Below are 21,297 nucleotides of genomic sequence, written 5' to 3'. Positions count from 1 at the left end.
TAAGAGATAAACTGATGAAAATATTCAGAACACATGACTGCTTTCCTTATTTTCATGTAAATGACTTGTAAGATTTATACAATGTCCAGTCAGTGTAAACTAGGTAACGAACAGAATGAGTCACAAGAGTTAAATCTGTATTCATTAAGACTTCACAGGAAGTATAATGGAGAAGCTTTAAAACACGACATGAGAACTCTACAAAAGCCATGCAACACAACGCCTATGTGACAATATGACACAATCACCATCTAGTGCATGAAGACAGACAGGGAAAGGAAATACCTAGTAGCATGTAACAATTACTGCTTCAATTTGTTGTTTATTTGTTAAGTCGTGTCCAACTGTTTGCGACCCCATGGACTGTAGCCCCCCAGACTCTGCTGTCCGTGGAATTTCCCAGGCAAAAACACTGGAATGGGTTGCCATTTTCTTCTCCAGGGGATCTCCCTGACCCAGAGATCAAACCCACGTCTCCTGCACTGGCAGGCAAATTCTTTACCACTGAGACACCAGGGAAGCCCCATGGTACAGTGCTATTAAGATAGTTGCTGGGGGGGCAAACGAATGTCCAGAACCAGTGGCTTCAGAGGAATTCTATCAATTATATAAAGAAGAGCTAATATCCATACTTCTCAAACTATTCCAAAAAAACTGAAGAGGAGGAACACTCTCAAATTCATTCTATGAGGCCACCATTACCCTGAAACCAAAATCAAACTAACAATACTGCAAAAAAAGAAAATTATAGGTCAATATCGCTGATGAATATATATGCAAAAATCCTTGACAAAATATTAGCAACAGAATTTACAAATACATCAAAAGGATCATATACCATGATCAAGTGCGTTTTATTCAAGAGATGCAAGGATAATTAATATCTGCAGATCAGTGTGATATCCCACATTAACGAAAGGATAAAACCACATGATCATTTCAATGGATGGAGAAAAAGCATCTGACAAAATCTGGCATCCATTCACGATAAAAACTCTCAGCAAAGTTGGTATAGTGGGAGCATATCTCAACATAATAAAGGCCATCTACAACAAACCCAGGGCTTCCCAGGTGGTTCAGTTGTAAAGGATCCACCTGCCCAGCAGGAGACATGGGTTTGATCCCTGGTTTGGGAAGATCCCATGGAGAAGGAAATGCCAACCCACTCCAGTATTCTTGCCTGGCAGGCTATAGTCCATGAGATCGCAAAGGACTGGACGTGACTTACTGACAAAACAGCAGCAGCAGCATGATAAACTCACAGCTAATATCATACTCAATGGTGAAAAGCTTTGAGCTTTTCCTCTAAAACCAGGAACAAGACAAGGATGCCCACTCTTGCCACTTCTATTTAACACAGTACTGGAAGTCCTAGCCACAGAAATCAGGCAAGGAAAGAAGTAAAACTCACTATTTGTAGATGCCACTGCTGCTGCTAAGTCACTTCAGTCGTGTCTGACTCTGTATGACCCCATAGACGGCAGCCCACCAGGCTCCGCCGTCCCTGGGATTCTCCAGGCAAGAACACTGGAATGGGCTGCCATTTCTTTCTTCAGTGCATGAAAATGAAAAGTGAAAGTGAAGTCGCTCAGTCATGTCTGACTCCTAGCGACCACATGGACTGCAGCCTACCAGGCTCCTCTGCCCATGGGATTTTCCAGGCAAGAGTACTGGAGTGGGTTGCCATTGCCTTCTCCAATTTGTAGATGATATGATACTATATATAGAAAACTCTAAAGTTTCTACACAAAAATTATTAGAACATGAATTCAGTAAAGCTGCAGGATACAAGATTAGTTTATATGAGTCGGTTGCTTTTTTAATACACTAAGCAAGAGAGTTCCAGAAAAATATCTATTTCTGCTTTATTGACTATGCCAAAGCCTTTGACTGTGTGCATCACAATAAACTGTGGAAAATTCTTCAAGAGATGGGAATACCAGACCACCTGACCTGGCTCTTGAGAAATCTGTGTGCAGGTCAGGAAGCAACAGTTAGAACTGGACACGGAACAACAGACTGGTTCCAAATTGGGAAAGGAGTACGTCAAGGCTGTATATTGTCAGCCTGCTTATTTAACTTACATGCAGAGTACATCATGAGAAACGCTGGACTGGAAGAAACACAAGCTGGAATCAAGATTGCAGGGAGAAATAGCAATCACCTCAGATATGCAGATGACACCACCCTTATGGCAGAAAGTGAAGAGGAACTAAAAAGCCTCTTGATGAAAGTGAAAGTGGAGAGTGAAAAAGTTGGCTTAAAGCTCAACATTCAGAAAACTAAGATCATGGCATCCGGTCCCATCACTTCATGGGAAATAGATGGGGAAACAGTGGAAACAGTGTCAGACTTTATTTTTCTGGGCTCCAAAATCACTGCAGATGGTGACTGCAGCCATGAAATTAAAAGATGCTTACTCCTTGGAAGGAAAGTTATGACCAACCTAGATAGCATATTCAAAAGCAGAGACATTACTTTGCCAACAAAGGTCCGTCTAGTCAAGGCTATGGTTTTTTCTGTGGTCATGTATGGATGTGAGAGTTGGACTGTGAAGAAGGCTGAGTGCTGAAGAATTGATGCTTTTGAACTGTGGTGTTGGAGAAGACTCTTGAGAGTCCCTTGGACTGCAAGGAGATCCAACCAGTCCATTCTGAAGGAGATCAGCCCTGGGATTTCTTTGAAAGGAATGATGCTAAAGCTGAAACTCCAGTACTTTGGCCACCTCATGCGAAGAGTTGACTCATTGGAAAAGACTCTGATGCTGGGAGGGATTGGGGGCAGGAGGAGAAGGGGACGACAGAGGATGAGATGGCTGGATGGCATCACTGACTTGATGGATGTGAGTCTGGGTGAACTCCGGGAGTTGGTGGTGGACAGGGAGGCATGGCATGCTGCAATTCATGGGGTTGCAAACAGTCAGACACAACTGAGCGACTGAACTGAACTGAACTGAATAATGAGCTACTAGAAAGTAAGAAAACAACCCCATTTAAAATCACGTCAAAAAGAATAAATTATCAAGGAATATACTTAACCAAGGAGATGAAGGACCTATATTCCGAAAACTATAAAACACTGGTGAAGGATACTGAAGATAATACAAAGTAATAAAAAAAATCCTGTGTTCATGGACTAGAAGAATTAATGTTGCTAAAATGTCCATATTACCGAAAGCAACCTACAGGTTTAATGCAATTCCTGTTGAAATATCTAAGACATCTACAGAACTAGAACAAACAATCTTAAAATTTATATTGAACCACAAAAGATCCCAAATAACCAATACCATTTTGAGAAAAAAGAACAGAGCTGGAGTTATTAAGATTACGCTAAAAAGTTACAGTTATCAAATCATCAAGGTATTGGCACAAAAACAGACAGGTTCATGGAAGAAAATAAAGAGCCCAGAAATAAATTCATGCACCTATGGTTAATTAATCTACAACAAAGGAGACAAGACTATAGAACAGAGAAAAGACAGTCTCTTCAATAAGTGGTGCTGGGAAAAATGAACAGCAAAAGAATGAAATTAGAACATTTTCTCACACCATAAGCAAAAATAAACTTAAGATGAATTAAAGACCTAACTGTAAGACTGGAAAACATAAAACTCCTAGAAGAACACATAGGAAGAACAATCTCTGACATAAATTGTAACAGCGTTTTCCAGATCTGTCTCCTAAAGTCAAAGAAAAGAAAAGCAAAAGTGAAACCTAATTAAGCTTAAAAGCTTTTGCATAGCAAAGCAAACCATTAACAAAACAAAAAGACAACCTACAGAATAGGAGAAAATATCTGCAAATGATATGACCGATAAGGGCTAACATCCAAAACATATAAAGAGCTCACATAACCCAACACCAAAAAAAAAAAAAAACCCAAATAAAAAGTGTGCAGAAGACCTGAACAGACATTTTCCCAAAGACGACACACAAACAGCCAACAGGCACACAGAAAGATGTTCAAGCTTGTTAATCGTTAAAGAAATGCAAATTAAAACCACAACTGAGATATTACCTCACACCTGTGAGAATGGCTATCATCAAAAACACCACAAATAACAAATGTTTGTGCAAATGTGGAATAAAGGGAACCTTTGTACACTGTTGGTGGGACTGTTAATTGGTGTGGCCACTGTGGAAAACAGTATGGAGGTTCCTCAATAAACTAAAAATAGAATTGTTATGTGATTCAGCAATTCCTTTTCTCCTGGGTATAATATCCAAAGAAAACAAAACTATAATTCAAAAATATACATGTACCCTAATGTTCATGACTATTGCATGCTTAGTCACTCAGTCATGTCTGACTCTTTGGGACCCTTTGGACTGTAGCCTGCCAGTATCCTCTGTCCATGGGACTTTTCAGGCAAGAATACTGGAGTGTGTTGCCATTTTCCTCCTCCAGGAGATCTTCCGGACTCAGGGATTGAACCCACATCTCCTGTGTCTCCTGCACTGCAGGCGGATTCTTTACCAGCTGAGCCATCAGGGTCATACTAACATTATTTATAACTGCCAAGAGATGGAAGCGACTTAAGTGTCCACCAACAGATGAAAACGGATGAAGATGTGGTATGTATGCATACAATGGAATATTACTCAACCATAGAAAGAATGAAATTTTGCTATCTGCAACAACATGGATGAACCTCAAGAGTATTATGCTTGGTGAAATAAGTCATAAAGAGCAAGAAATATTCTATGTTATCACTTACACATGGAATCTAAAAAATAAACGCCAGAATATAATAGAACAGAAACAGACTCACAAATATTGAGAACTAGCGGCTTGCAGTGTGGAGGGAGGAAGTGGAGGAGAAATATAGGGGTAGGAAGTCAAGAGCTAAATATTAATAAATATAAAATAAACAGGCTGTAAGGACATACTGTTCAGCATATGAAGATAGCCAATATTTTATAAAAATTTTAAATGGGGCATAATCTAGAAAAACACTGAATTTCTATGTTGTTCACCTGAAACTAATTTAATATTGTAAATCAGTCATACTTCAATAAAAAAAGAAAAAAGCTATCTGTTGGGGATTCTGAGATTCTACGAATGGACAGGGAAAATTAATCCATAGGAAGCTGAGATCAGATGTGAAAAATGTACGTCCATTTACTTAATTCCTTTCTGTCTACAAATCCCTCATTTCAATCACATTAAATCTCTACATGCTAACTTCTCTTAGGTATGAAATTGAACTCGAATTCTCAGAGTTGAGTATGAAACTTTAAAAAACTGTAGTAGAACAAAAAGCAAGCAGTTATGTCAAGAAGTTTGTTAGCTGCTGCAGTTCCTAAGTTGCTTCAGTCGTGTCTGACTCTGTGCAACCCCATAGATAGCAGCCCACCAGCCTCCCCCATCCCTGGGATTTTCCAGGCAAGAACACTGGAGTGGGTTGCCATTTCCTTCTCCAATGCATGAAAGTGAAAGTGAAGTCGCTCAGTAATGTCCAACTCTTGGACTACCCCATGGACTGCAGCCTACCAGGCTCCTCCGTCCATGGGATTTTCCAGGCAAGAGTACTGGAGTGCGGTGCCATTGCCTTCTCCGGATGTTTGTTAGATAGGAACCTTATCATTCATTCTTCAGAGATAGGATCCATTAGTAAATTCTCAAAATGGCCAGGATTCAATTCACTACAAAATGTTAAAACCCCAAAATGAACCAATGAACATGACATGGTTAGCGCTCTCAAGTAGCATACAAATATTTGCTGAGTGCTTACTATGTACTCAGAGAAGGCAATGGCAACCCACTCCAGAACTCTTGCCTAGAAAACCCCATGGATGGAGGAGCCTGGCAGGCTGATAGTAAGTATTGTTCTAAATGCTTTCATGTATTTGGCATTTAACCTTCATTATAGTATTATGATGTAGGTACTGTTATTATCCCTCTTCTACGAACAAGGAATTATATATTAACCCAGAGAGGCCCGGCATGCTGCAGTCCATGAAGCTGCAAAGAGTCAGACACAACTTGGTGAATGAACAAGACACTATTTAACCTAGACAGGTAAATAATTTTGCTATTACAAAACTAGTAATTTTGATAGTCTGGTTTCAGAGCACATGCTCTTAGCCACTGTGACACATATTTAGGAAAAGAAAAATTAAACAAGCCTACACACACTGACCAGATTTTATGGATTTTCTAAGACTGTTCTGACTTTAAATATTCTGTTAAGACTACTTGACCCCATTGTGACTGGGGAAAAATATTATCTGCAAGAGGAATGTACTCAACAGATTTATGTATCTGATATTTAAACTCAACAAAACACCATCACATGACCCATTTAGCTGTGCTTTAGTCACTGCACATCAGTAGATCATTTAGCTGTATATAAGTAGTGTCTGTGAACAACACAAGGCTTTAGGCTCTCATTGCATAGAAGCAGTCAAAATTATTCACAGTGATTTTGAGTAAATCTTAAGTCCTACAATATCACTAAGGAAGTTGAAAGTTGGTCCCTTATACTGAAGAGAAAACAAACTACTAGTCTCTGAACCATAACATTACTAATACTATAAACTGCTTTGAATTTTACTACCACTGTTAATTATCAAGTAGAGAAACTGCTTTGATAAAGTCATGTCCAACTTTTACAATTGGTATATAGAAAAAGAATACAAATATCACTTTCATAAATACTTTAAGATGCTGCCTATCAAGGTATCAATTGCAAAAAAAAAAAAGAAGCCACTAGATTTTAAGGAAATCTTCATATGGAAAATAAAATGATGTTACTATTAATCTTTACAATAAGTATAAAATGACAATGTGAAAATATAATTTTTCCTTTCTTTGCTGTCATATGTAGTTTGATTTCATACTGACTTTACAATAGTGCCTAATTTAAATCTTTTTCCCAATAATTTTTACCTTTAATGCTGATTTACTTTTGATGACATGTTCCATAAATCTATATTCCAGAATAGTAGGTTATTTGGCAGAAAACTCGAAGGATTTTGTACCTGTCAAGAGGTTAACCTCCTAAGGAAAAAACCCAACACACACACAATTCACTTGCTTTCAGGCTAAAGGCAATCAATTGTTTCAAAATGCAACAGTACTTTCAGGTCTAGACCTGCAGTAAGTCCAACAGAAAAGCACTTGGAAAAGCATGATCTGTCAAAGAAGAACAACAGAAATCTGCTTAGCTTGCTGAAAAAGGAAGTACATAATCAAAATAATTCTACATAATATCTCATTACCTGAACGGTTTGCTGGTTAAAACCTATTCAAAAGTTGAAAGTGAGTGGTTTGAACATTTATAGAAACAACAAATCAATAGCATACACATCAGGAAACATCACTGTTTCCTGATTAAGGACAATTAGTTTTGTCATCTTTTCATATATTTTTATGCACAACAGAGGACACATCTAGAAAAAAGAGCCTTACTATGCCTCTGGAATTATGTTTCTAAGATTAGAATGTATTTTCTGAAAACCAACTAGTGGGATGGGTTACCAGAGGAAATAATGGGACATGTTTTCCTAGAAGTCTTTAACTAAAGTAAGGAAGATTGCCAATGGCTATTAAGGGTGCTGAGACAGGTTTGCGAGCCTTCAAAACCCTGGCAACTGGAGTGCAACGGATGATCTACTCTCAATGTCTGTCAGAAACTTAACTGCTCTCAGTGCCAACAATCAAAAAGGGCACGCCTGCTGTAAGTTTGATCCTCCCAAGTCCCTGACAATTTTGGAGAGAAAGCAAAAAATCTTTCCAGTCCATTCTTTTCTGATGGCAGTTTTTTTCTGTCAGAATTTCACAGAAGGGCCTTCAAATACGTGCAAATTTATAAACAAGTAGATAAAAGAGATTTTCTCTTCTGAAGATAATAATAAACTGAGATAGGCCATCTTCCTTCTAGGGAATGGCTTACTTACTCTTCCCTGAAATAAAAAATAGGCTTTAAAACGCTAGGAATCAAACAAGTGCTAAGAGGTCAAGATCTAAGGCCAAAGAGCTAGATAGAACCTAGATTCTCAGACTCCTGATTCAGCGTTCTTCTAGGAAATAGCTATTCCTAACCTATCAATCTTTGTTAAACATGTCTACAAACATCAATAGAAATATGCAACTAGTTTACTTATAGAAAAACATCTCCTATAATTTGAATCTATACACAGTAAATGATCAACTGACACACAGCAATTTATTAATTTTCAGATAGTTTAAAGTATACAGCTACTAACTGATAGATAAGTGTTTTGATCCCCAATTATGATTCCACTGCAAAAATATCACTTACTGATCACCTACTTTTGGGTAATGGCAAGCCACTCCAGTACTCTTGCCTGGAAAATCCCATGGACGGAGGAGCCTGGTAGGCTGCAGTCCATGGGGTCGCTAGGAGTCGGACACGACTGAGCGACCTCACTTTCACTTTTCTCTTTCACGCATTGGAGAAGGCAATGGCACCCCACTCCAGTATTCTTGCTTGGAGAATCCCATGGACAGAGGAGCCTGGTAGGCTGCAGTTCATGGGGTCACTAAGAGTTGGACACGACTGAGCGACTTCACTTTCACTTTTCACTTTCATTCATTGGAGAAGGAAATGGCAACCCACTCCAGTGTTCTTGCCTGGAGAATCCCAGGGACGGGGGAGCATGGTGGGCTGCCCTCTAAGGGGTCGCACAGAGTCAGACATGACTGAAGCAACTTAGCAGCAGCAACTTTTGGGTACTATGCTAGGTGCTAAGGATACAAGAATGAACACAGTCTCCTCCTGTTAAAAAAAATTTTATGCTTAAAATCATCCTTATAATATTGCTTTAAATCTCTATAATGCTTTATAAGGTGCATCTCTCTACAGAATTTTACTAACCCCTGGTGAGTTTGGCAAGAGAATATGATCAGAACAGAATGTTTCTATCCTAATGCAGCTATTTTTACATCACAACACTGACTTCCTTGGTTTCCACTACACAAATATTTAAAATCTGAAGTGTACCAGATAAAGTGTACCAGATAAGCATGGTCTGTGAGAATACTTAACTTCTACCTTTTTAAAAATCCCACACTTATTTCAAATGGTAATGCTGGCCCTAACACAGTGATTCCTTTGTAACAATTCCAATTAATATTAATACTAAAAGACACTAAAACGTAACCTCTTATAAATGACTGTAATTTAGATAAACCATCAAGCTAACTAGCAAAATGATATGAAGAGATGAGTATTTAATTGTCAGACCAAACGCTGAAGTGTGTTATTCCTGTACTAGGTATAAATTTAAAATAATTAGTATGTATATATTTTCTTTTAAATAATTGTATAGAACTTGGATTACTTAAATTATCTCATTAATTATATGAGTTACTATAAAGTAGCATATTAAAGAGCGGGAAAGATGTGATATGGTCTGCCTCCTTTCCCCTATAGACAAATACAAAGTAGCAGTTTGGGATTGGAATTTGGTCTTTCAGCCATCCAAACCACAGCATTATAATCCATTCTAAAAACAGTTTCACTGTAAGAAACATTAAACTTGAAGAAAAAGCTCTAAGCCACCACTTCTATTATAAACTTAGAAACTTTTTATTAAAGTATTTTGACATTATACTCAAACTGTACAGTTGAGGACAGGGAGAGAGAACACATAAAAATTTGTTAACCAGTATCAACTGATTCATATTAATAAAGGATTAAATACAAATAACTTAAGTGGCTATAAAACATTATCAGTTTATCTAAGGCTGAATAACCTTTCTGAACGATGGAAACCACAAGCCTTTAAGTCGAATCCTTAGACTTCACTGTGTGTTGCCTCATGCTTCTTTTTTATACCCTTAAGACTTCAGTTTCTCCTAACTACTATTTTTAATTTTTATTACAGTATCTTTTCTTAAAAGATAATAAAGTTCACTTTAAACATAAGCTTAAGGGACTTCCCCGGTGGTCCAGTGATTAAGATTCCGTGCTTCCACTGCAGGGGGTGTGGGTTTGATCCCTGATTGGGGTACTGAGATCCCACATGCCCTGAGGTGTGGCCAACAAAAAAAAATAAATATATAAATGATACGCTAAAGTCATTAAAAAATTAAAAACAAAACAAAGACATAAACTTAAAGGAAAACTCAGACAAGTCAATTTGATTTATACAAAAATAAGACTGGCATTAAGAAACTTCAGCAGAGTTATTGTTACACTGTGTCACCAAATAAATAAAGGTTATCAAATAAATAAAGGTTAAAATAAACACATAAAATTAAGATACAACACTCCCAGAGAAAAATATCAATAACTTCAGTTTGCTAACTGATACCTGTAACTGCTAATCTGATGTCGAGAACAATCTTCTGCAACTGGTCCTGACCAGAGGTAAACTTCCTATATCTCCTGGAAATTACTAAATAAAATTACTACTTACTAAATAATTTTTACTAAAATTTACTAAATAAAAAAAACTCCCTGAATTTTAAGGTCTGGCAAACAGAGACTTCACCAAAATCTGAGTCTTTTTTGTAAATTATCCTTAGTTTTAATCTGTTCCATTTTTTTGGAATGGTCAAATCTGATTTTACTGATCTTTGGCGATGGTATAAGGTCATCAGTTCAGTCTCCCTTCCTCCATATTATGTATTATGATATATAAATAGCTTGATACTTGCTATCCTGTCATGGTGGCTTAGTCACTAAGTCATGTCCGACTCTTGGGACCCATGGACTGTAGCCCGCCAGGCTCCTCTGTCCATGGGATTTTTCCAGGCAAGAATACTGGAGTGGTTTATCATTTCCTTCTCCAGGGGATCTTCCCCACCCAGGGATCAAACCTGGGTCTCCTGAACTACAGGGAGATTCTTTACCGACTGAGCTACCAGGGACACTCCTGTCATGGTTCAAACTTCAAGGCTTAATTACTTCCCAGGCAGGTTAACTAACACCTGGGTGTTTGACAGTGGAATAGGGTTCTAAGAAAATGAAACTAAAAGCCACGTGGTTCTTGGTCCCTAGTCACACCTGTAAAGTTAGCAGTCAGCAAAGTGGAAAACAGGATATATTACATAAACTATCTTTTTTCTTATCTTAGATAAGTCCACTCATGAGATCTAACACTTTCAAAGGGGAAAGGAAATGAACATGTATTAGGCATCTGATCCTGGCCAAAACTTTCCTGGATCGACACTCATTTAATTCAACAAAAACAAAAACAATAACAACTCTGTTGAGTAGTAATTACTCTCATTATACATATTAAGAAATCTGTCCAAAGTAATTCTGCCAGTAAGCATAGAAGCCAGGGTTTGAACCAAGGAGGTTCTGCTGCTGCTGCTGCTAAGTCGCGTCAGTCGTGTCAGACTCTGTGCGACCCCATAGACAGCAGCCCAACAGGAGGTTCAGATTTCCCAAAGTCAGTATTTTTAGTACTCATAGGTTTTTAAGGCTAAAGCACTGAGTAGTACCATGTAGAGCATTCAGTACAATTCCCCTATTACAGGTGAGGAAACTGAGGCCCCAAAAGATTGAGACTTGCCCAAGGACACACTCTTGTGGTGAGGTTAGGATCTGAATTCACATCTCCTGATTTCTAGTACAGTTCTGTGTTTAATTATTTGTGTGGAGGGGTGTGTGTGTGGGGGGAGTTTGAGTGTCACTCTTGATATAATTTATATGTTCTTTAGAACATCCCAAATGTCTCCAATTAAAATACATTTGTGTGGCAGGTTAGGGGTGTATATTTTTAGTGAACAAATATAGTATAAAAACTCAATAGGCATTTGTAAATTATTGTTGTAAAGAAGTCTGTTGTGAATATATTTATTCAGTGAATAACTCTATTATGTACTGGCTACTGTGCTTGACAATGAGAACATAACTGTATAAGATAAAACCCCTAGCGTTCTCATGAAATTTACATCTTGGTGGAAGATACAGACAAATAAACTGGCAATTGCCAATGCACTGAGTCAATGCTCTGACAGTAGGAGCACAAGATGTTATGGGAACAGGAAGCAAGGGCACCTGACCCAGACTAGACTTTTCAAAGGAACTGATATGAAAAATGAGGAGTCAGCCAGTTAAACAAGGGGTATGGAGTGTGCAAATGTCTCATGAAAAGCAAATAGCACTGGCATGTGAAGCAGGAAAAGGCCAAGGGAGCTGTAGGAAGAAAAAGGAGAGATGAAATTAGAAGAAAAGAAACAAATTATACAGGTCTTAGAAAGCAAGGGCTTTACAATCGTGTCTATTAGAATTACCTGGGGAACTTAAACAGATGTCTGGGCTCCATCTCAGACCAATTAAACCAGAATCTCCAGGAAGGAGACCCTGGCACTGATATTTTTAAAAAGCTAACTAGATGATTCTAATATGTGGCCAGGATAAAAAACCACTGTTTAAGCTATAGGGGGAATTAAACACATCCATTTATTATTACAAATAAGGGAAAAGGTGATCTATGGGCTTATAAAAAAGCAGGCTGAAAAAAAAAAGCAGGCTGGAGCAAGTTAGAGGTAGCATAATAAAACGAAAGGAGTCACAAAGCATTCATTTTGTCAATGAGTCTGTCACCTGATACTTGTCTGACCTTAGATTAAAATGTCATTTCTCAGAGACAGCAATACTGCCTTCTCTACAGGATTGTTTTGTAGCTCAAGACAAACATACTTAAAAAAACAGCTCAATAACTATACTAATATAAACCTTGATTTTCTAAGATTTATGCTTCTAAACTTGCACAAATTTAAGGATCATAAATATTTTCAGAGATAAAATCTTTTATGATGCTTAAGAAACACATTTCATTTACAGAATCACCCCTCCCTTGAAATTCAAGATATTTAAATAATAAAATAGAGAAGTGATCCTTGTAATGCTATTTTTGTTGCTAAAGAGATCAAACAGGATTAAGTTAGCCCTTTTCAAATAAACAGATCAACAGAGCAAATGACTTTTAAATGGTAATAGTAAATGTTAAAAAATCTTAATTCAATAAAGGAAACAAAGTGAACTCTTTTAGGAAATGTATGACCTATCTTACTATTTAAGTATTTTACTTGTAAATTTACCTTTTTTTTTTTTTTTTTTAAGGCAATACTTCTTTGGGATGGAGAGGCTCTTATACTGACAGGAAGGAAACTCTGCTTTAAGATGAGGTTGTTCCCAGGCAAAGCCATTGATTGCTCTTTTACAGTCCTCCTTTCACATATATCTAGCCCATGAGAAGATACACTCATGCAGTAATTCTTGGGTTTACAGCATTTGTATTAGTGACATCTCCTTAATGCTATATCTAACTTACTAAAAATTGAGAAAAAAAAGCTTTAGACATATAAAAACACTGTTCTGCATTTATATGTGGTTCATTTTTAATTCTTGAACTAAACTGATCGGAATGTCTTTCAAACTTTATATTCATAAAATCAATGATAAAATATTAAGTTAATTATTCATTCATTTTCTTTTTATTTCCCCCATGATGCTATGACTGTTACCATGTGCTATCACTTCTTTCAATCATCTATTTCGTGATTTTAATAGGAAAACACTCTATTTTACAATGATGGAAAAACCTATAAGAAACTTTTGAAAAAACTTAGAGATGAAATTTAATTTTATCCAAAAAGGTGACATGAGAAAACTCAGAAAACCAAACAAAATAGCCCCCACCCTACCCACCCCCCCACACCCCCACTGGGCCCTCTTCAGATAATTCTCGCTGATGACACTGCAGAACAGTTAATCTGATAATTAAAATTTTCCAGAACATGTGATGTTTAGATAGAGATCTATGCTGTCAACCAGAATTCAATGATTCAGTCTTAAAAAATGTTAAAACTTGAATACAGACATATTAACAAATTCTTACACTACAGTTGCTTCTAGGATCCATTAATAAAGACGTGCTGTGACTTATACAAATTAAATTAGCAACGTGGTATCTTAAGTATTTTGTAGGTCTTTCCTTAACAACACGCAATCCAGTACATAAACAAATTTTGTACAGTGCAATGTAAGCAAATACCCAGAGAACCCAGCTTCTGAGCAGGAAAACATGCGACCGGTATTGCCCACAGTGGTTCAAATGTGGCCATAGTAATTACCCGATGACTTGAGTTAACAGAAGTTTACCTACCCAAGTTTTCCAGGGGTTCTCCCAGGCCTCACAAACTACGATTCAAAACATCATCTAGCAAACCCATGTACTGCATGTGCCCAAAGGCGCAGTGCTGGAATGAGGAAGCTTCACCAAACGAAATCACAGCTCTACTTCATTAATACGAAGGCTGTTTTTCACAGAAGCCCCTCTTATTGCGCTCCCCTTACCCTTTATATAAGTACGTAAACAGCTTCCCAATTACTGACATCCAAAACAGCTTTCGATTCCTAAGCCTGGTAACTAGCCATCATCACCACTATTCCTTTAGCATCCTAAAATAAACCCCTCAAGCCGCGATCAAAACACACTGGCTGAACGTCTGGTGTTTACACAGTCCAATTCTGGGCGCTACCCTACCTTTCCGAGCCACTTAGGAGCTATAAAGCAGGCATCACATATTAGACTTACTAAAGACACAAATCGCGAGACAATGTCTCAGGTCTATGAATGAAATATCCAATACGTTTATACGTTTGATTGTCTCGGTTAAAAGGAAAAAAACAACTTCGAGTTGAAGGGTGGGAGAGGAACTATGGGCTACAGGGATGTAGCCTTCCAAGCCCCAGCCGGGCGATTTAAACCCAGTATGAGGCAAACGCAGGGTCGCCGGGCTGGCGCGGTCGGAGTCCTCGGGCGTGACAGCCCCTCAGGAAGAGCTCACGGTTTGGCACCCGGGATCGCTCACGCCGCGGTGCTCGCGGGTCGGGTGGATGTGCAAGGGTGCCGGGGACCTAGCCATCGCGGCCGGGACGGCGGCCCTGGGCGCACTTCCTCAGTCTCTAGCCGCCCCATCCCCAAAAATGGGAGAGGAAGGAAACGAAGAGCGAGGCGGCGGCCAGAGGGAGAAAAGAGGGAGCGGCGAGCCCTCGCCTCTGCATCTGGGTGAGGCCAGCGGCAGGCGGAGGAGAGCGGGGATCGCAGGCGAACTCTCCTGCGGGCCGAAGCTGGGAGAGACGACGGGCGGGCAGCCCCCGCCCAAGTCGGCGGGCGCGCCCGAGAGTCCCCGGCACCCACCCGGCCCCATCCCGACCGCACCCGCTCCCGGCCTGTCCGCGTTCTACTCACGCTCGGGGCTCCTCGAAGCTCCGCGGCTCTAACCGCATCGGGTCCCAGCCCCGCGGGCGGCGGCGGCGGCGGCGCCGAGGGAGAGGAGAGCGGGCGGCACAGCCCCCGCCTCCCGGCCCCTCTCCCCCGCCGCTCCGGAGCTGCCCGGCCGGGCCCGAGCCCTGCCTCGCCGGCGGCCCCAGCCCCAGCGGCCGCGGCGGCAGCAGCCCGAGACCTCAGCGGCCGCAGCGGCGGCACCGGAACTGCCGCTTTCTCCTTCTCGCTGCCTCTCCTAGCTAGCCCCCGCCACACGCCCCCGCCCCCGTCTCCTTTCTCTGTCACCCCTGTTTTTTTTTTCCTTTTGTTTCCAGAATAAACTTTATTGGTCTCTTTTTCCGCTCACATCGTGTAAACAAACAACGAACTCTTCCCCACCCCCTCGACTCCCCCCTCCTCGGGTAGAGGAGGGTAAGAGATGAGGAGGGGCCGAGCCTACTGTGCCCCGGAAGCAGAGGACCAAACGAGGGGAAGTGAAACTGCGGAGACCAGGAGGGGGAAGTGGGCAAATCGGGTAACAGTGTGCTAGTGCGCCTGCGCGTTGGTTTTGTGCCCGAAGTTTGAGTGGCTTTGTGGCTCATTTTCGTGCCGCGCTGGTATTTAACGCTGTCGTCTTTTGCAGTGGCGAGGGTGTTTTGCCATCTTGTGGAGGCATAGGTGTACGAACAGCAGGGATGCGCCTATCTGTTTCTACGAGCTGTAGGGCTGGGTTGAGATATAGAAAGGCGTATCGGGAGCAAGCGGGTCCATTCACTTTTACGCCCATAGAGGAAATGAGACTCTCGTCTAGGGGAGAGGGGAGGGAACGTAGTGGCTAACCGCCTCCGTCAGTGGCTAACCAGAAATGGATATCGATACTAGAAAGAAGGCCTTTACAAAACGTTGCTTCGCGTCCTTTTGCCAACGTAAGGTTAAGTTGTAGCCCATCCCGAAAGAGGAATGCGCTGCCATAGCCCTCTGCAATACTTTGACTCACTCAGGGAGACCTTTTGCAATGTCCTTTTTTCAGGTCTGAATCAGCTTGTAGGATTCCATTCTGACCATTCAGAACACGTGCTTTTTTCGCTTAGTGCCCACGGAGACTTTAGAAAAACCATTTTGGTTCCAGATTCGATGCAGGGTGGTGGTTTAATATTGCGTGCCATAGAAGCTTCTTTTTGCTGGAGAGTAATAGGATCTGTTACGTTTTGAGATCACTACTGATAAGGGTCAGGTTTTAGGCGTGTTTCTCCCCCTAGCGGCCTTTCATTGTATTAAAAAGACGTGGAAACAGTGATTAGCAGAAATCTGCAATACAAGTCCTCAAACTCGGGCCCTCTCTTGCATTTTAAGTAGAGGACTTGAAAGTGACCCGCCCTGGAGATGTTACAGTCCAGCTTGTCATTCAGTGCAGAAAGCTGACCGATAACCAGTTTTGCTCAAACACCACACATAAGGATGTGGTTCTAAAAAAGAACCATTCCTTTATGTGGTCATAGTTTCGTTTGACTGTGTTTCTGTATTTCCTGTGCTTTCTCTCTTTTCTTAAGCTCTGGTTTTCATCTCATATTTCACGGGTCTAAGTTTCTAAATATTTTTCTTGAACCAGTATTTTTCAGCACTTTCAGAACACTGTGTTGCTGAAGAGAAAGGAATTTAAACAAACCAAAAAAAGCAATGATATTGAATTACTACTCAAAGGAAACATTAAGGCAGCATTTCCCAAATCTGTGTTCCCAGGCCCAGAGTTTAGTGAGATCTTAATAGGTGGTCCTTAGTGGGGGAAAATTGCGGTAAATACATGTTTTTTTCTAAAATTTATTTTAATAGATGGTACATGCGTTATATGATTTTTGTTATGTGATAACCTGCCTTTTGGGCTTCCCTGATACCTCAGTTGGTAAAGAATCCGCCTGCAATGCAGGAGACATTGGTTAGATTCCTTGGTCAGGAAAATCCACTGGAGAAGGGATAGGCTACCCACTCCAGTATTCTTGGGCTTCCCTGTTGCTCAGCTGGTAAAGAATCTACTTGCAATGTGGAAAACCTGGGTTCGATCCCTGGGTTGGGAAGATCCCCTGGAGACCGGAAAGGCGACCCTCTCCAGTATTCTGGCCTAGAGAATTCCATGGACTGTATAGTGCATGGGGTCACAAAGAGTCCGACAGGACTGAGTGACTTTCACGTTCTTCCACTTTTCAATCTGCCTTTAAGAAATGACGTGTCACAACATGTGTCATGCTTCCCAGTGGCGCTGGCGGTAAAGAACCTGCTTGCCAGTGCAGAAGACTTGAGACTCAGGTTCCATCCCTGGGTTGGGGAGATCCCCTGGAGGAAGGTATGGCAATCCAGTCCAGTATTCTTGCCTGAAGAATCACATGGACAGAGGAGCCTGGTGGACTGCAGTCCATGGTGTTGCAAAGAGTCGGACACAACTAAAGCAACTTAGAATGCAAGCAGTTCACAACAGAAAATGTTATACCTGGTACTTGTATGCTTACTCAATGGTACAGGATTAACGTTTACTGCTGAAGTCACAATTGCTGTATTTGGTTTATATGGTGACCATTGATATGTTGTCTGCTTTATCTTGCTTCTGAAGGTGTCTGCACTGTTCTTCAGTGTTTATGTTAGGCCTCTATATGATGAAATGTGTTGCTTAAGGTCTTGAGACTGAAAGAAGAATGTTTTATAGGAATAATTGAAATTGTGATTCTCAGACTGTAAGACAAAAAAAAAAAAAAATGGAATACTTTAGAATTAAAGAGCTGTTTTCTAAAGTAAAGAGGTAGAATGTCCAAGGTGACACTGTTGTTCCATTCTAACACATTGGAGGTATTTAATAATAGTTACTTGCCTTTTGTTTTTTTTCCATTGAAAATAAAGATAACTGATACTCAAATGTGTATTGTGCACTGAAACATACTCTGTAACAAACACTGAAATTACAGCTATGCTTTGAAGTCATTTGGAAACAAGAGTCAACTTGATTATGAAGCAATATACTCTGGATTTATGAAATTGACAAGTCAAACAATAAAAACACACCAAAGGAAAACAAAAATGAACTACCATGTAGCACTTACTAGTTTGGTTATGATCAGAAAACATACTTTTAAGATTTCAGTTATTTTCTATTTGTTAAGGTTTATTTTGCTTGAGTATCTTGGTAAATGTCCTTTTGTTGCTTACTCGCTAAGTCGTGTCTGACTCTTTGCAACTCCTTGGACTGCAGCACGTCAGGCTTCTGTCTTTAACTGTCTGGGAATTTGCTCAAATTCATGTCCATTGAGTCGGTGATACTATCCAGCTGTCTCATCCTCCATTGCCCCCTTCTCCTCCTGCCCGCAATCTTTCCCAGCATCAGGGTCTTTTCCAATGAGGCAGTTCTTTGCATCAGGTTGCCAAAGTATTGGAGCTGCAGCTTCAGCATCTGTCCTTCCAATGAATATTAAGGATTTGATCTCCTTGCTGTCCAAGGGATTCCTGAGAGTCTTCTCCAGCACTGCAATTCAGAAGCATCAGTTCTTCAGCCCTCAACCTTCTTTATGCTACAATTCTCATATCTGTACATGACTACTGGAAAAACCATAGTTTTGACTATATGGACTTTATTGGCAAAGTGATAGCTCTGTTTTTTAATATGATGTCTAGGTTTGTGGCAATCCACTCCAGTACTCTTGCCTGGAGAATCCCATGGACACAGGAGCCTGGTAGGGTGCAGTCCGTGGGGTCGCTAAGAGTTGGACACGGCTGAGCGACTTCACTTTCACTTTTCACTTTAATGCATTGGAGAAGGCAATGGCAACCCACTCCAGTACTCTTGCCTGGAGAATCCCACGGACGCAGGAGCCTGGTGGGCTGCCATCTACGGGGTTGCACAGTCCGACACAACTGAAGTGACTTAGCTAGCTGCTGCTAGGTTTGTCATAGCTTTTCATCCAAGAAGTAAGTATCTTTTAATTTCATGGCTGCAGGCACCATCCACAGTGATATTAGAGCCCAAGAAAATAAAATCTGCCACTGTTTCCATTTTTCCCCATCTATTTGCCATGAAGTGATGGGACCAGATGCCATGATCTTGGTTTTTTTGAATGTTTTTAAGCCAGCTTTTTTGCTTTCCTCTTTCAGTTTCATCAAGAGGCTCTTTAATTCTTCTCTTTCTGCCATTATGGTGGTGTCATGTGCATATCTGAGGTTGCTGATATTTCTCCTGGCAATCTCGATTCTTGCTTGTGATTCGTCCAGCCTGGCATTTCACATGATGTACTCTACATCTAAGTTAAATGAGGAGGGTGACAATATACAGTCTTGACAAACTCCTTTCCCAATTTTGTACCAGTTATTTCATATCTGGTTCTAACTGTTGTTTCTTGATCTGCACACAAGTTTGTACCCCTATAACAGAACATTTTATGTGTGTTATTGGGTGCAATGTTCTATGTCAATCGTGGCAAGTTAGTTGATAATGTTAGGTCTTCTATATCCCTACTGGATTTCTGCAGTAGTTCTATCAGTTTCTGAGAGAAGAGCATTGATGTCTCCAGCTGTAATTGTGGCTTTGTCTATCTCTCCTTTCACTTCTGTGTGTTTTTGCTTTACATATCTTAAAGCTCTCTTGTTAGCTGTATATACATTTAGACTTATGTGTTTTTGATGAATTGACTCTTTATCATTATGTGCTATCTTAATCCCTTGTAATATCCTTGATCTGAAATCTATTTTTTCTAATATTAATGTAGTCACTCCACCTTCTTTGGTTAGCATTTGCATGATATATGTATTTCCTATCTTTTATTTATCTATATTGTTATATTTAAAATGAATTACTTGTAGACAACACATAAGACTCTCTTTTTAATCCAGTCTGACAATCTCTAATTTCTGTAATTTAATATTAATATAATTGTTGATAAGATTGTATTTAGGCCTACTATTTTATTGTTTATTTTCTGTTTGTTCTATATATTTTTCTATTTCTACTTTCCTACCTTTTTATGGATTATTTGAATATTTTTATTAGTACATTTTAATTAGTTGGTATATTGCCTTTTTGGATACAAATATCTCTTTGTATTTTTTTTAATAGTTGCTCTGTCTTACAATATATATACATAAACTTTCACAGTCCACTGAGTGTATTACATCACTTCAAGTAAAATGTGGAAAGACTCCTTGCAGTCACAGAGGTCCCTCTTTGCTTCACTCACTGATCTTTAAGGTATAATTGGTATATGTATAAATTTATATATGTGGAAACCCCCTTAGATAATTGTATAAGTTTTGCTTTCAATAGTTAGCCAGGCATACTGTATTTTATCATGTTTCATTTTATTGTACTTTGCAAATATATCCTTTTTTTTTTTTTTACAAATAGAAGGTTTGTGATAACCATGAGTTAACAAGTATATTGGTGCCATTTTTACAATAGCATTTGCTTACTCCATGTCTCTGTGTCACATTTTGGTAATTCTCATGATATTTCAAATTTTTTCAATATTATTATATTGTGATCTGTGTTCTGTGATCTTTGTTGTTACTGCTCTCATGGAAGGCTTAGATTATGGTTAGCATATTTTAGTAATAAAGTATTTTAAAATTAAGCTATGCAGTAGTACATTTTTGATATGCTATTGCACATTTAATAAACTATAATATTTCATGTAAACAGAACTTTAATATGCAGTTGGAAACCAAAAAATTGATTTGACTTGCTTTATCGTGATATTTGCTTTATTGAGGTGGTTTAGAACTGAACCTAAAATATCTCTAAGACATTCCTGTACATATTTTAGAGAGCCTATGTGGAAAAAAAATAATCTTTTTGACTTACCCATCCATTTCCATTTCTCTTCTTTCGTTCCTGAAAACCCATGTTTCCTTCTGGTATTATTCACTTTTCAGTCAGTTCAGTCACTCAGTTGTATCCGACTCTTTCTGACCCCATGGACTGCAGCACGCCAGGCCTACCTGTCCATCACCAACTCCCAGAGTTTACTCAAACTAATGTCCATTGAGTCGGTGATGCCATCCAACCATTGCGTCCTCTGTTGTCCCCTTCTCCTCCTGCCTGCAGTCTTTCCCAGCCCCAGGGTCT

The 21,297-nt window shown here is 39.7% G+C and overlaps 1 protein-coding gene across 4 annotated transcripts in view; it reads right to left on the bottom strand.

Moving 5' to 3' along the window:
• The window catches only part of PIK3CA (phosphatidylinositol-4,5-bisphosphate 3-kinase catalytic subunit alpha), a 92,836-nt gene extending 77,513 nt beyond the window's left edge, over positions 1-15,323 (bottom strand). For 2 of the 4 annotated variants that reach the window (XM_086395087.1, XM_086395124.1), the window contains exon 1: positions 15,186-15,323. The gene's annotated coding sequence lies outside the window, so the exon portion shown is untranslated. Of the gene's footprint in view, positions 1-14,096; positions 14,197-15,185 lie in introns of those variants that run through there. The other 2 variants (XM_086395102.1, XM_086395113.1) reach the window with 2 other exon arrangements.
• Positions 15,324-21,297: the final 5,974 nt, after the last annotated feature.

Source organism: Bos grunniens, chromosome 1, assembly GCF_055505025.1.
Source record: "Bos grunniens cultivar Pamir isolate PY7600 chromosome 1, Bosgru_T2T1.0, whole genome shotgun sequence".
Classification (NCBI taxonomy): domain Eukaryota; kingdom Metazoa; phylum Chordata; class Mammalia; order Artiodactyla; family Bovidae; genus Bos; species Bos grunniens.
This window is presented reverse-complemented; position numbering and strand designations above follow the sequence as displayed.